The 14,812-nt window shown below is 36.7% G+C and overlaps 1 long non-coding RNA gene across 3 annotated transcripts in view; it reads right to left on the reverse strand.

The window, feature by feature from the left end:
- Positions 1–14,812, reverse strand: part of LOC130849402 (uncharacterized) — an 80,955-nt gene that overhangs the window by 12,671 nt on the left and 53,472 nt on the right. Inside the window, exon 3 of one of the 3 annotated variants that reach the window (XR_009052734.1) lies at positions 5,024–5,696. The exons of the other annotated variants lie outside the window; for them this stretch is intronic. This is a non-coding gene — a long non-coding RNA (uncharacterized LOC130849402). Of the gene's footprint in view, positions 1–5,023; positions 5,697–14,812 lie in introns of those variants that run through there. 3 annotated transcript variants of the gene reach the window in all.

Consider the following 14,812-nt stretch of genomic DNA (forward strand, 5'->3'; position numbering starts at 1 on the left):
GTAGAAGACATATCTTCCACTTCACTTTAATGCCTGGGTGTGGCTGAGTAATTAAAAACCCAAATCTCAGCCATGAAAGCATAACATGTTTCTGAACCATGGCTGCACTTTGGAATCCCCTGAGGACTTTTACTGATGTCTGGGTCCCATGCCCCGGAGATTTGTCATGTCATTGACCTGGGGTGTGGCGTGGGCATCAGGCTTCTGTAAAGCTTCCTAAGTGATTCTAATATTCAGCTAAGTGTGAGAACCTCTGTATTAGTGGTTCTCAAGCCTCAGAGTCCACTTCTACGTGTGAACTTATAAAGACAAAGGTAGGTGCTTATATTTATAAAAGAAAATTATGGTTTTGTAATTCAGCCTATTAAAGAAGTCAGAAAATGACTAAGACTTGAATTAAAATCTTGTTGCCTGGCTAAGCAAAGGAAGCCATCTGTGGTTTAAAAAAAAAATGCAATCTTTGTAATACCATCACTGAGTGAAAATTAGGTTGCCTATCTGAAGGAAAACATTTTCTCAAATTTTATTTGCCTATAACCTGAGACTACTGTATTTTTTTAATTGTCATAAAATATACAGGGAGAGCTTTTAAGGTGAGAGTAAAAGTCTTCTGCAAGAATGCTGAAGAGATCTGAGATAGGCAGGAAGCTAAATTTTCATTGCTAAAGTACATTCTAGGGTTTAAGGAAAATAGGCAACTCTGGTGCTGCATTCTCAAAGTTAGTAATGCCTGACAGCTAGCATTTTAACCAAAAATGAACTTTTATGTATATTTTTAAAAACTTGCATATTTATACTCAAGAGCAACATTTAACACAGTCTACCGACTTCCACAAATGATACAAAATTGATCTTTACACAAAGATGTGGGTGTTTTTTTTCCCTAAGCTGCATTGCTTTCATCATTTCCAGGCTCATCTGGAAAAGATTACCCTAGAATGTAGTTGTCAGCCTTTATAATCATAGCACTGCTGCCCTCTTGTGGACTGTTAGGGCATTTGATGAGTCTCTTAGTTGTTCAAACTTTGTCATTCTTCAGAGGTTTCATTCACAGCTGTGATACCTAGAAGCCATTTTCAATTTTACTTTAATTAATTAGCTATTTTCTACTTACCTCCTAGGAAATTCACTTTTTAAAAACAGCTAATCTCTGTCCTTTATGGCATACAACTGGGGGAAGCATGATATAGGGGTCTGTGGTCAATAAACTATTTTCCTTCCCTCTGGCTTATATACCAACAGAAGGTGACTAATTCGCCTTAAGTATGGATCATACTGAGAAAGTTACCCACTGTGATTCTTCACTTGCTAGCCAGAAAAAACCTGTATGGGTTGGTAAATAGGTGGTAAAACTTAGGTAAGTGGGACCCATGCCTGACAAAGCATTTTCTATCTAAGTGGAAAGAATGGCCTCAAAAACCAGACTCAAGATGTCCCCAAAAGGGCTTCCCTGGTGGCGCAGTTGTTAAGAATCTGCCTGCCAATGCAGGGAACAGGGGTTCAAGCCCTGGTCTGGGAAGATCCCACATGCTGTGGAACAACTAAGCCAGTGCATCACAACTACTGAGCCTGCACTCTAAAGCCTGTGAGCCACAACTGTTGAGCCCGTGTGCCACAACTAATGAAGCCGATGAGCCTAGAGCCTGAGCTCCACAACAAGAGAAGCCACCACAATAAGAAGCCTGTGCACTGCAACAAAGAGTAGCCCCTGCTCTCCACAACTACAGAAAGCCTGCATGCAGCAATGAAGACCCAATGCAGCCAATGAATAAGATAAATAATAAATAAATAAATGATAATAAATAATAAAACACTTAAAAAAAAAGATGTCTCCAAAAGAAACATTCTGCTTAGCAATTTTTTAGCAAAAACCACCTTGGAATGCCAATTTTAGATAAAGAGTTTTCGACCTCTAAATGAATAAAGAAAAATAATCCTGCATGAGTGGCCCTTTGGTTACAAGTAAGGGGCATACATTTTGCTTCTCATGACACAGCCATGAGCACTGTTTAAAATCAAGCATTCATGAGAGCACCAAAGACTACTTTTATGGAAAAGATGTCCCAAGTCATTGTTTTTGTGCTTTCATGTTAAACTCGATCATCTAGCACTTTCTCATTTGGGGACTGGAATCACAGCAACCTATTGGCAGAGTCCATGAGTTACTTGTTTTATTTGGAGTAACTAGGCTGAAGCTAGGGACACAGTAGTTGAATCAAAAGTCATTCAGTTTGTTACAACTGATTCAAAGCTGTTATGCCCGTAGGTCTATTGTAGCTACCTCAGCAAAGAAGTGAATAAAACAACTCAGGGTCTTAATTGTTTCCACCACCACAACCTAGGGTTAGAGCATGAATTCCCCAGGCAACAGCCTGAAACAGCACTGCAGCTACAGTGAGGGAGTGCATCCCCTTCCCTGGAAGTTTTCCCAACAGATGCTTCACCCGCCCCACCCCCACCCCACTGGGCAGGGCAGCCAGCTGGGGAAGACTGGCAGGATGTGGACTTACAAAGGTCTCCCAGGTGGTTGAGATGCCACCACTTATGGAGAACCCCTGGCATGAAATAAAAGTCCTGCAGGTATGTCAGAGCTGGCCTTGCATCTCCTGTGCAAAAAGGGGACACAGCCCTCCTACCGGAAGAGCCCCCAAGTTTAATTCCCCGTGAAGTCAAACCTGGCTCATCTCTGAATACCTTTACAGAACTGGTTCACTTTGTCTTCAAGCATTGATAGAAACTAAGAAGTGAAAGTAGCAATTCTCCTGCATCTGTTATAACACAGCTGAATTCATCACGTTCCTCCCTCTAAGGCCATGTGAGTACAGGCTCAGTTATGCCAACTTCTCTGAGAGATCACTGACTACAGAGGCTCCAGGGCTGCAGCCCTTTGGGTAACTGAGGTCAGTTTCCCATTCAATAAGTAGCATCCTTTAGCCCAGGTCTGAAACACGTCTCTCTTCTGTAATCTTTTTTCTCATTTTATTTCTTGGCTCATAGAATTTCATTCTTGTCTTAATGGGCTACATTTTTAATATCTGTTTGCTGGAACTGACTTCAAGTTCTTTATGAAGTAGCAAAATCTGCACAGCAAATTAACTTTTCAGGACCCCACTCTCATAATCATACAATTAGGAATAAAAAGTAAAAGATAGAAAACAAAGACATGATAAAGAGAATATAGTAAAACATTTACTAAGGTCAGGACACATGAACAGAAAGACAGTTCAACAGCAACCAATATACAGAGTTTACAGCTCTACCACATTTCAGCAAACTGAAGACATCAGGTAAATTTTAATGATTTGTTTCTAAAAATCCATTAAAAGATCTATTACCGCTGCATAAAGTATTGTAGATGTAGTTAAAGAAGTTAGTAAGAAAAAGTATATATCTTTCCTTCCCCTTTCTCTGCCCATCCATCTTCCAGGAAGCCACAGGCTGTTGCTGACCAGACTTGGCATAAGGCCTCAAGGTTGCTGCTTTTTCCCCTACATCATAACCAATTTCAAATGGTGCTAGGCAAAAACAGACTCTGAACACCAGGAGAAATTAGTCAGCCTGTGTAAGAGATGGGTCCAGTGGTGCTGGATGGGGTCCTGCACGTTATCAGTACAACTGGCAAGTCTGACTTCAGTTGCTCACCAACTGCAGCTGAATGTTCCATGGCATCTAGGAGCAGGCGGACAGTGCTGATATGATGAGATAGTCCTTCCATCCACAGCCCTCCCCTAGCCTATCACAACCCAGTGTTGCCCAATCACGTGCTCAAAGCCCCTACCAACAGGTTACTGCTGCTGGCTGCTGCTACTTGTCAACAGAAAGACTATCACAAACCCTGGCTCTGTTCAAGCCTCTGAGTTTCTTTTGAACACAACCCCATCTCTGCACTGTCCCCCTCCACAACCCAACACACTCAAGAGTGTACTTTGCTTCTCAAGTTCTTCCTTTCTTGAACAGGCTTAGGTGGCAGGAGGAGGGGAGCTGTTCCCATGAGCAGCAGCTCCTCTGCAGTTGGCCTTTTGCTGTGCTGCAAGTCTTACTCCTAAAACACTGATTTCAAATGGTACTAGACACAAAGATGGAAAAATCTAAGCCACCATGTGAAACCAGCTTCCAGAAGAAGAGGATCTCACTGAAGAAAGTAGGAAGATGTGATTGGAAGACCCAGCCTCTGCCCCAAGCAGAAGTGTCTTCTTGCAGTTCTACTTGTGATGGGACATAATATATGGACCCATTAGAAAGGCACAGAGAAGAGTTACAAAGTGCTGCCCAAAGAACATGAAAGTCAAAGTTGATAACTTACATAGACAATTGCAATTCAAAACTCATGAATTTTAAGTTAATTTAATTCCATAACCAGTCCCTACATATTATTACATATATGATGAAATAAAATAGGCAAAGCTGTTATTAAATTGTGTTAATATTTACATTAATATTCTCCTGCTTTGTAAAATATTTCACAGTATGCAAAGCATTTTCTGATATTATCTCACTTCATCAGGAAACAAGCACTCTTTCTGCCTGTGAAAGGCTCTAGCCACTACACAAAAAGGCAAGTGTCACTTGAGCCAGGGCAACTCTTCCATGCTCCCTAATCGTGAAAAGCATGGGTTCCTCCTCACCAGCCATAGATAAGTGGTTAGGACATTCATATATGACCCATTATTTTCCAATTTTATTTATTCTTTACTGTGACACACAAAAAAATTAGTGTTCTATAATTGTATTAAGTAGATAATCCTCTAATACAAGAATGGAGTTTTGTTTTGTATTGTTTTCAAATTCTGCCTGAAAATAAGATTTGCAAATGGTATTCAAGTTAGATTTCCCATATCCTAACTGCACCATCTTTTTTTGGTTTTTTGAAGCTAGGAAAATACATCTGCAGTCCCTCTGATACCATACCCAAGAGAAAGAAGAGACATATAATCTGTATCTCTCAGGTTCCCTACCAATTCTTCAGGACTCTATATAAAGCCTTATATTTTTTATACCTCCTGGAAATAACACTATATGCTGCTCTAGGGAAGAGAAGGAAGTAAAATCTGAACACCAAGTTGTGCTCTTGAATCCCCACAACAGTTTTGAGAAGCAGGTATTATTATCGTTTTTGCAGAAGAAACTAATCCCCAAAGTGGTTCAAAAACTTGTCGGTAGTCACATGACTAGTGAATGGTGCCGATCCCAATCCTGACTCCAAAGTCTGTGTTCCTGCCTCTCTGCTCAACTGCTGCCTGCTTTGTAGTTTGACTATTGTCTCATTCTGTTCTTGAACTTAATTATGAGCAAGATTGAGGGTGAGGGAAGTCCTGGGCAATATTTCTGCATGTAAGTGGGTCATTACTGACTGTACAATACGTTAAACTTGGGTGGACATGGGAGCACACCTGGTTCTGCAAGGGGCTGGGTGCTTTGATACTTGCTTTGTTCTCAGCACCCTGGTGCCTCTGCGGTCTCCATTGCATGGCTGTGGGAGTGGGGAAGATGCTGGGGATGAACCGCCCTGCAGTTCCCGTGCTGGACACCTGAGTGATTCTGATACCAGCATGAGACTCTGCAGCCCATAGGATGAGAAAACAATTCTGTAGCCATGAATGACCTTTGCTGGGAGATGCAGCATAATCTTTTCCAAAACAGTGCCCTGTATCTGCTTGATTCTGAGGTTGTATGGTGGTTCCTCCAAGTGGTCAATTCTGTGAAACAATCAGAAGTATACAGGCCATTCAGTATGCTGCACTACAGTCTAAATCTTAAAAACAAAGGTATATTGAACTCTACACCTAGACCTAAATTTTGCTTCTTTCATAGGAAAATCATGTGCAAACCCTCCAGAACTCTTCGTGGCATGGTACAAATAAACATAGATGCCCAGCTCTGATTAACAGTTAAAAATTCTTGTAATAACGGGTGACTTGGGAGCACTTTGGAATGTAAGTTCCAGAAGAGCAATGCCAACCTCCCACCCAGTCTTAGGTATGCAAACCAGAATATAGATATCTGTACTTCAAGAAGTAAGCAATAGGACTTGTGGGTCGAGATGGTAGCTTGAGCGTAGGCATATGACCAAGGAATATAAAAAAGGAGTACTCTGTACCTGTATAATAAACTAGGGAGGGAACCATGCTCCTGCTGAAGGTAGTACATGAGAAACCTGATAAGATACTCACTGGAAAAAAAGAATCAGTCTGCCAAATAAGTTAAAGGAAAAGTACTGGTTGAACCCATACAAACATCTTTAACTAAGATCATTGTGTGTATAGCTGATTAGAGGGCCCTGGGCAGAGTTTAGAAGGGTAATCCTAAATGTTATGGCAGATTTGGAAAATGTAAGTTTTAAGGTGCACACAGAGTGGGGACCTTAATGGAGTTCTTGCTCTTGACTTTTCCCTGGAATGGAGAAACATGCTAGAAACCATTCCTTCAACTTAGAGGAAGCAGTTTAAGAATGTGTACTAATTTGTAGCTGTTGCCACAATAAATTCAGAGGAAAATGATATCTGTATTTAATCTTCCTGCAAAAAGTGCCCCTAGTCATCAGCCCCCTCCTATTCAACTCAAGCTATTGTACCTATGATCCAACAAGTTTAAACTAAGATAAATCAATATTTGCTCCTTCTCACTTTGTCTGAGCCTGGGAGATTTTAAAGCTTTCCATATAATTTCATCACCAGTCCCTTCTCACCTCCCATTGTGAAATAGCCTAAAGCTCTCACTGTGGTGAGCAAACAAAACATCACCAGACATAAGGGATGATATTGCAATTGAAAATAAAAAAAAAAATCTGAGAAATCAGAGACAGTGTTCCGCTACAAATCATTGTACTACAAAAACAAGAGAATAACAAGTCTAAAACAGAATATTAGAAATCTCTCATATGTTTTTGTAACAGAATTCATGAAACAATAAGAGGCATCTCTAAGGTTTAATGACTTGATATCAAGAAATTTTACATATAAATAAAACATAGAGGAGTCTAAAAAGCAGCAATAATCAGGAGATTGAATCCAGGAAAAAAAAAAAAAAACCAAAGAGATCATGAGAAAACAAGATTAAATGCTCCATAATTAACCATGGACAAAACTGTAAATTATACACACACACATACACACATATGCACTCACATGTGTACACACATCTAGATATGAGAAAAATAAAAGAAAGCAGGAAGAGATGAAGCATTAATTAGCAAATAATGAAGATAGTTTTCCAGACCAGGAAGAAAAAGACTACATTGTTTGAATCTTTAAGGCTTACTAAACAAATGCAAGGTTAATGATAAGAGGCCCTGCCCTGCATGGAGAAAATTTATGAAGTTCAGATATTCAAAAAATATTGTAACTATCCAGAGATCAAAAAAAACAGACAAAGAAGAAATTCATATTGGTATCAAATATCTGTCATACACTAAATAGCAGAAATTAGTTTTTTGAGAGAAAATATTATGCCATAAAATTTCTATACTCATTCAAGTTATCATTTTTATAAAAGGCACAGATAGTCTTTCATGAGCAAGAATCCAAAACATTACACCAATTAGATATACTTCCTAAAACAAGAATAATTCTCACAAACCCATCGGGAATTTTTAAGAAATCAAAAAAATAGTAATGAGGCACAAAACAAGTTAAACGTCACCAAAATTGTTTTTCAATATGGATCTGAAACTAGTTCTCTTGAAAGAGAATTCATAGACTATGAAAAGATGAATAAACTTGACATAAAATAATAGATTTTGTCACTACAATAGAAAGTTGGAGATGAAGCAAAGAAAAAAACTACGCTTAACTTGTAATACACAGGGGATAAGTAGAAAATACATACTCTTGACATGATAAATAAAGAGATAATGGTATTCCATACTAGTATAAAATCAAAAAATGCAACTTCAGAATCACAAGGACAATCAAAGCAGCAAACCACTTGGTCCACATAACAAAAGAGGGGTGAGAGAAGGAAAAACAAGGAAGATTTCTATCTCTCTTGCTGGAAACAGCAACAGCAGAGCAAGAGTGGAGCCGGTCTTGTACAGTGCTGAGTTCCAGCCCTTGGAATTGTTAAATAAATAAAAGGGAAAGAACACTACAAGCAAGATCAAACATATCAGTTATAACAGTACATATAAATGGCTTAAATTCCCCTTTTGAAGGACAATGCTTTCTAACTATAGTCAATAAAAATTTCAGACTACATGATATTTGAAGATACACTCCTAAAATAAAATGATGCAAAAAAATTCCATGTATAATGCCATCAAAAAGAATAACATTTTCAGATATATATTTGACCAAGGAGACACAGACATACATTGAAAACTATAAAACTTTGCTGAAAGAAATTTAAAAAGACCTAAAGAAATAGAAAAACTTCCACATTCAGGGATTGGAAGACAATATCCTTAAGAAGAAAATACTGACCAAACTGATATACAGATTTGATTCAGTCCCTATCAAAATCTCAACAGTACTTTTTACAGAAATGGAAAAACCATCCTAAAGTTCATTTGGAATTCCAAGGGACCCAGAATAGCCAAACAATCTCGAAAACAACAAAGTTGGAAGACTCACATTTCCTGATTTCAAACTTACTACAAAGCTATAGTCATTAAAACAGGGTGTTACTAGTGTAAGTTGAGATGTACAGAACAAGGGAATACAGTGATAGCCTAGAAATAAAAGTGCATGTTTATGGTCAATTGATTTTCAACAAGAGTGCCAAGACCACTCATTAAGGAATGAATAGTCATTCAACAAATGGTCATGAGAAAACTGAATATCGACATGCAAAAGAATGAAATTAGACCTTTACCTTACACCATATAAAAGATTAACTCAAAATGGATCACAGACCTGAATTTAAGATCTAAAATTATAAAATTCTTAGAGGAAAACAATAGGGGCAAATCTTCCCGACCTTGGATTTGGCAATGGTTTCTTAAATATGACACCAAAAGCATAAACAACAAAAGACAGATAAACTGGGCCTTACTAAAATTAAAAATCTTTGTGCATCAGGACACTGTCTGGTCTGTTTGGGCTGCTATAACAATATATCACAAACTAAGTAACTTTTAAACAACAGAACTTTATTTCTCATCCATCCAGAGGTTAGATGTGTGAGATCAGGGTATCAGCATAATCAGAGAGGTTCCTCTTCCAGGCTGCATATGTCTTGTTGTATCCTCACGTGGTGGAGGAGCTAGGGAGCTCTAATTTGATTCATGAGGGCTCCATCCTCATGACCTAGTAAACTTTCAAAGGCCCCACCTACTAATGCCATCACCTTTGTAGGTTAGGATTTCAACATGTGAATTTTGGGAAGATAAAAACACTCAAACCATAGAAGACACTGTCAAGAGAGAAGAAAGCCCACAGAATGAGAAAACATATTTGCAAACCATATCTGACAAAGGTTTTATATCCAGAATATGTAAAGAACTCTTTTAATGCAACAATAAAAAGACAAACAACCCAATTTTGAAATGGGCAAGAGACTTAAACAGACACTTCTCCAAAGAAGATGTACCAATGGCCAATGAACACCTGAAAAGATACTAAACAGCATTAGTCATTTGAGAAATGCAAATAAACCTTCTTCACACTTCCTAGGATGGCTTTAATAATAATCTGTTTTAAACTGAAAATAAAAAGTGTTGGTGAGAATGTGGAGAAATTGAAACACTTACACATTGCTGATTGGAACATAAAATGGTTCAGGCACTGTGGAAATTGTAAGACATCTATACTACAAACTATTTTGCATCAATGAAAAAGATTTCATTAGATCCTGTATTCACTGACAATGATGTGATACTAATTGAGAAAACAATTTGCAGAAAGTCATGTAGAGCTTGTTCTCAATTTAGAAAAAATAATGGCAATTTTGGAGAAGATGTTCTACATGTATATGTGTGTTTGGATGCTCTTGAAAAAGTGGGGTTATTGAGATGGGGTGATACTGAAAAAAATACATGCTATTCTAAGCAAATACATATAACATTTTGTTATTAAATTACTGAAAATAAATAAACAAATAACAAATAACCAAGGAGCAGATGTTAATCTGGACAAATGAAACATAGATTGTTTGACAAAAGGATGGCAAACTTTTTCTGTAAATAGCCAGATAGTAAATATTTTCAGCTTTGTGGGGCATACAATCTGTGTTGTAACTACTTACCTCTGCAGTTGCAGCGGGACAGCAGCCCTAGACAGTACATGAATGAATGTGTGGCTGAGTTCCAATAATACTTCATTTACAAATATAGGCTGCAGTGTACATGGGGCCTATGGGGTTTAATTTGCCAACCTCTGATTAGAGGAAGGGATTGTGAACATTATTTTTCCTCAATTCCTGTTGTTGATCAAAGTCAGAGAAGTTTTAAAAAAAAGTAAAAAAAATTATTAAAATAATAATAATAGTTGAAAACTTCAGATTGGGTAAGCAAAGGTACAAAAAATGAGACATTGATAGATGAGGTTGCTTTGGTATATGTGTGTTGAACTTTGTACATTACAGAGACTGCAAACTCTCTCTCTAGGCACCATTTACAAAAATTGATATCATATCACTCTACAGAGTGTACCTCAATAAATATGAACATAGGAGAAACGAAAACAGCTTATACTCTCATTATAATACAATAACACTAAGAATTAATAACGAAAGAATAAATAAAAATTCAAAGTTTGGATCTTGGCCAAAGAGAAAACAACCATCGCAGATTATCTATGGAATAACAAGAAGGAATGATTACTGAGTGCATGAGCCCCGAGAACTCCTCTAGTGCTTTACATGAATTAATCTTGAAAATGACTCTTTGAACTGAATATTACACATAGTCCCATTTTACAGAAGAGAGAAACCAAGACAGAGAGACGAACTAACTTGTATGTTCCTATTACCATTTTTTTTAATTGTGTTGGGTTTGTTTTTGTGAGTCTTTTTCTTCTCTTGTGTTCCTCTCTTAGAGAATTTCCTTCAGCATTTGTTGTAAAGCTGGCCTGGTGGCAAGTTGGTTCATGAGACAGAGGCTGTGGTCAGAATTTGAATATTGCCAGCCTGCCTCAATAGCCTGTATTGATAAACCTTACAGTATTCAGTCTGTTCATTATGAATGCTGATGCAAATACTACTCATGAAAATTTCTGGGATGCTGATGCCAAAACTGTCCTTAGAGGAATAGTTGATACTTTTGTTATTTGATAAGAAAATTCTTAAATAAATGAATAAAATGTTTTACTTAAGAGCTTTTAAATGGCTTAAAACATGAACATATAAAGGAAGCTGGACTAAGGAATTAATAAAGAAAAGAAATTAACACCTATAAAATAGAAAGAATAGAAATGATAAGTAAATCTGAGTAGGTTCACTAAAGTGTTCAATTAAACAGAATTTAGCCAATTGTAATTTCAAAAAATAACAAGCCTACAAATACACATGAATTAGAAAGAAGATATCACTATAGATATTGAAAAGATTCAATTCTTTTTAAAAATACTCTATCCTCTCTATTCTAATGAAATTGAAAACATCCGTGAAATACGCCATTTTGTAGGAAAAATACAATTTATCAGATGGTACATAAAAATAGGTAAATCAGATGATCTATCCATCTCTGAGTCTCTTTTTGATATATAGCTAGTATTGGAATTGCTGGGTAATATGGTAATTCTATGTTTAATTTTTGAGGAATCACCAAACTGTTTTCCAACGTGGATTTTACATTGTCACTATCAATGTTCAAGGGTTCCATTTTCTCTGCATTCTCACCAACATTTTATTTTCCATCAAAAACTTATTATTATAGCCATCCTACATGGTGTGAAGTAGGCTGGATTTGCATTTCCCTAATAACTAATTATGTTTAGTATCTTTTCATGTATTTCTGCGCCATACGTATGTCTTCCTTGGATAATGTCTATTCTAGACCTTTGCCCATTTTTTTGTGTGTTTGTTTTTATTTTTTCACTGCTTCCGTCTTAGTTGCAGCACGTGGGATCTTTGTTGCAGCACATGGGCTTCTCTCTAGTTGTGTGTGAGTTTTCTCTCTCTAGTTGTGACACGCAGGCTCCAGAACGCATGGGCCCTGTAGTTGTGGCACGTGGGTTTAGATGCCCCGCCACATGTGGGATCCTAGTTCCCTAGCCAGTGATTGAACCCACATTCCCTGCATTGCAGGGTGGATTCTTTAGCACTGGCCCACCAGGGAAGTCCCCCTTTGCCCTTTTTTAAATTGAGTTGTTTGTTTATCTTTTTGCTGCTGAGTTGCAGGAGTTCTTTTTATATTCTGTACATTAAACCCTGACCAGACATTTAATTTGCAAATATTTTCTCCCATTCAGTGGGTCATCTTCTCATTCTCTTGATAGTGTTCTTCATGTTGACTGGGACTATAGTCATCTAAAGGCTTGATGGATTCCGAGCATCAACTTCCAGGAAGGCTCACTCACATGGCTATTAGCAGGAGACTTCAGTTTCTCATCTCACAGACCTCTCCTAAGGGCAACTGGCTTCTTCTAGAATGAGCAATCTGAAAGCTAGGGATGACATCATAGTGCCTTTTCTCACCTAGTTTCTGAAGTTGCTCACTATCCCTTACACTTTTATTTCATTCACTAGAATCAGGTCACGAAGCTCAGCCCATATTGAAGAGAGAGGAGTTAGGCTCCACCACTTGAAGGGAAATGCATCAAAGAATTTGTGGGCACATTTAAAGTCACCACAAAGAAGTGCCTTCAAATAAAGAAAATGGCCCAGTTTTATGACTTCTTTTAAACTTCAAGAAATAAATAATAAAAATATTATTTAAACTATTACAGAGTACAGAAATAAAATTATGCCCATAGTAAAATTTGCCAAAGATGGCAAATAAAAAGAAAATATATTTCTTGTTCATTTCCTATATAAATGCTAAAATCTTAAATCAAATGTTAAATAAATATAAAAAGAATTATACAAAGTGAACAAGTAGGACTATTCCAGAAATGGTTCAAAACTAGGAAATCCATAAATTTATTTCATAATATTATAGAAAAATATATCTTTCCTGTCATATAAATATACTATATGATACCCAGAAAACACCTTATAAGTAGTGGCTAAAATCTAGATGCACACTTGAGGTGTGTATTTAAGCTAGGAGAAGGAAAAAAAACACTGGACATCCTTCCTGTTTTTCAAAGTTGTTGCTGAAAATCAAACCAATAAAACAACAGACTCCCTCTATATATAGATATTGAAAGAGAGAAGAAAAAGTTATTATTAGCAGAAGAATGTTTATCTGAAAACCAAAAGGAATTAACTAATTATCAGACCTAACTGGAGATATTAAGTAAGATGTCTAGTAAAAAAATAAATATTCATAAATTATTTTCTTAAGTAACAACCAAGTGGGATATAGTGAGGAAAGATACCATTCACAATAGCAACAAAGTCATCTAGAAACAAATTTAACAAGTATGTGGTACATATAGTTAGAAAATATAAACACTTTTGGGATCTACAAAAAGTGTTTGAAGAAATAAAGCATATTTAAAAGAGGATTTAATGTTGTGGAGATGTTAATTACCTCTGAATAAGTATGCAAATTTAATGTAATTCCAATCAGAGTTCCAATGGCATTCATTTTTTAATTTGATGAGATAATTATGTGTCATGAGACTGACCAACAGAATTTATTGAAATAATAAAAGAGGGGTGTTTAGTACCAGAACAAAATGGAAGTGATATTAAAATTTAAAAGAATAAAACAATTGGGACTTCCTAGGTGGCGCAGTGGTGAAGACTCTGCCTGCCAATGCAGGGGACATGGGTTCGAGCCCTGCCCTGGGAAGATTCCACATGCCATGGAGCAACTAAGCCCGTGCGCCTAAAAAAAAAAAAGAAAAAGAAAAAAGAAAAAAGAAAAAAAAAAAGAATAAAACAATTGAAATAATGCAGAAATAGAGACATAGATCCATAGAACAAACTACAGAGCCCTAGAAATAACACAAGTGTTTTGTAAGAATTTGGAAGTGATAAACATGGTATTTCAGGATGTGGAGAACTGTAATTATTAATAAGGCAACTAACTATCTGAAAAGATGTTATCTTTCTGCCTCATGTCACTCACCAGAGCAAAGCCCAAATGGATTAAAGATTTAATGTTAAAAATAAAGCCATAACAGAACTAGATAAATATATAGGCAAATATGTATCTGATTTGAGAGCTCTAGAAGTGTATATTAAGGAAAAATTCTACTATGAACAAGATTGAAAAAACTAAATACCAAAAAAAAAAAATTTTGTACATACAAAAATAATTTAAAGATAATCAACAAATGGGAAAATATAAAAACACCCAAGTAGAAAAATGGTAAAGAATTAAGAACAAATAATTTACAAAAGAAAAATTGAAGTAGTAAAACATATGAAAAATGTATCTTTACTTGTAACATGAGAACTAATACACTTCAAAAATGGAATGCCATATTTGCCTATTAGATTGGGAAATTGACAAAATCTAGTAATAATACAGGCTCAGAAAAAAGGGCACTGCCATAACTTACTAGAAGATCATAATCAAAGTTTTGTGGAGGGCAGTTTGAAAATATGTACCCAAAGTCTTAAAACTAGTGTTGACTTTAAAAAAAATGCTCAATGTGAGAGTTGTGAGTTAAGTTTTATTTGGGGCAAAATGAGGACTGCAGCCCTGGAGACAGCATCCCAGATAGATCCGAGAAACTGCTCCAAAGAGGCGGGGGGAAGGTCAGTATATATGTGATTTTGGTGAAGGGGGAGTACATGCAATCGAGCACATATTTTTTAGCAG

This window comes from Hippopotamus amphibius, chromosome 3, assembly GCF_030028045.1.
Source record: "Hippopotamus amphibius kiboko isolate mHipAmp2 chromosome 3, mHipAmp2.hap2, whole genome shotgun sequence".
NCBI lineage: Eukaryota > Metazoa > Chordata > Mammalia > Artiodactyla > Hippopotamidae > Hippopotamus > Hippopotamus amphibius.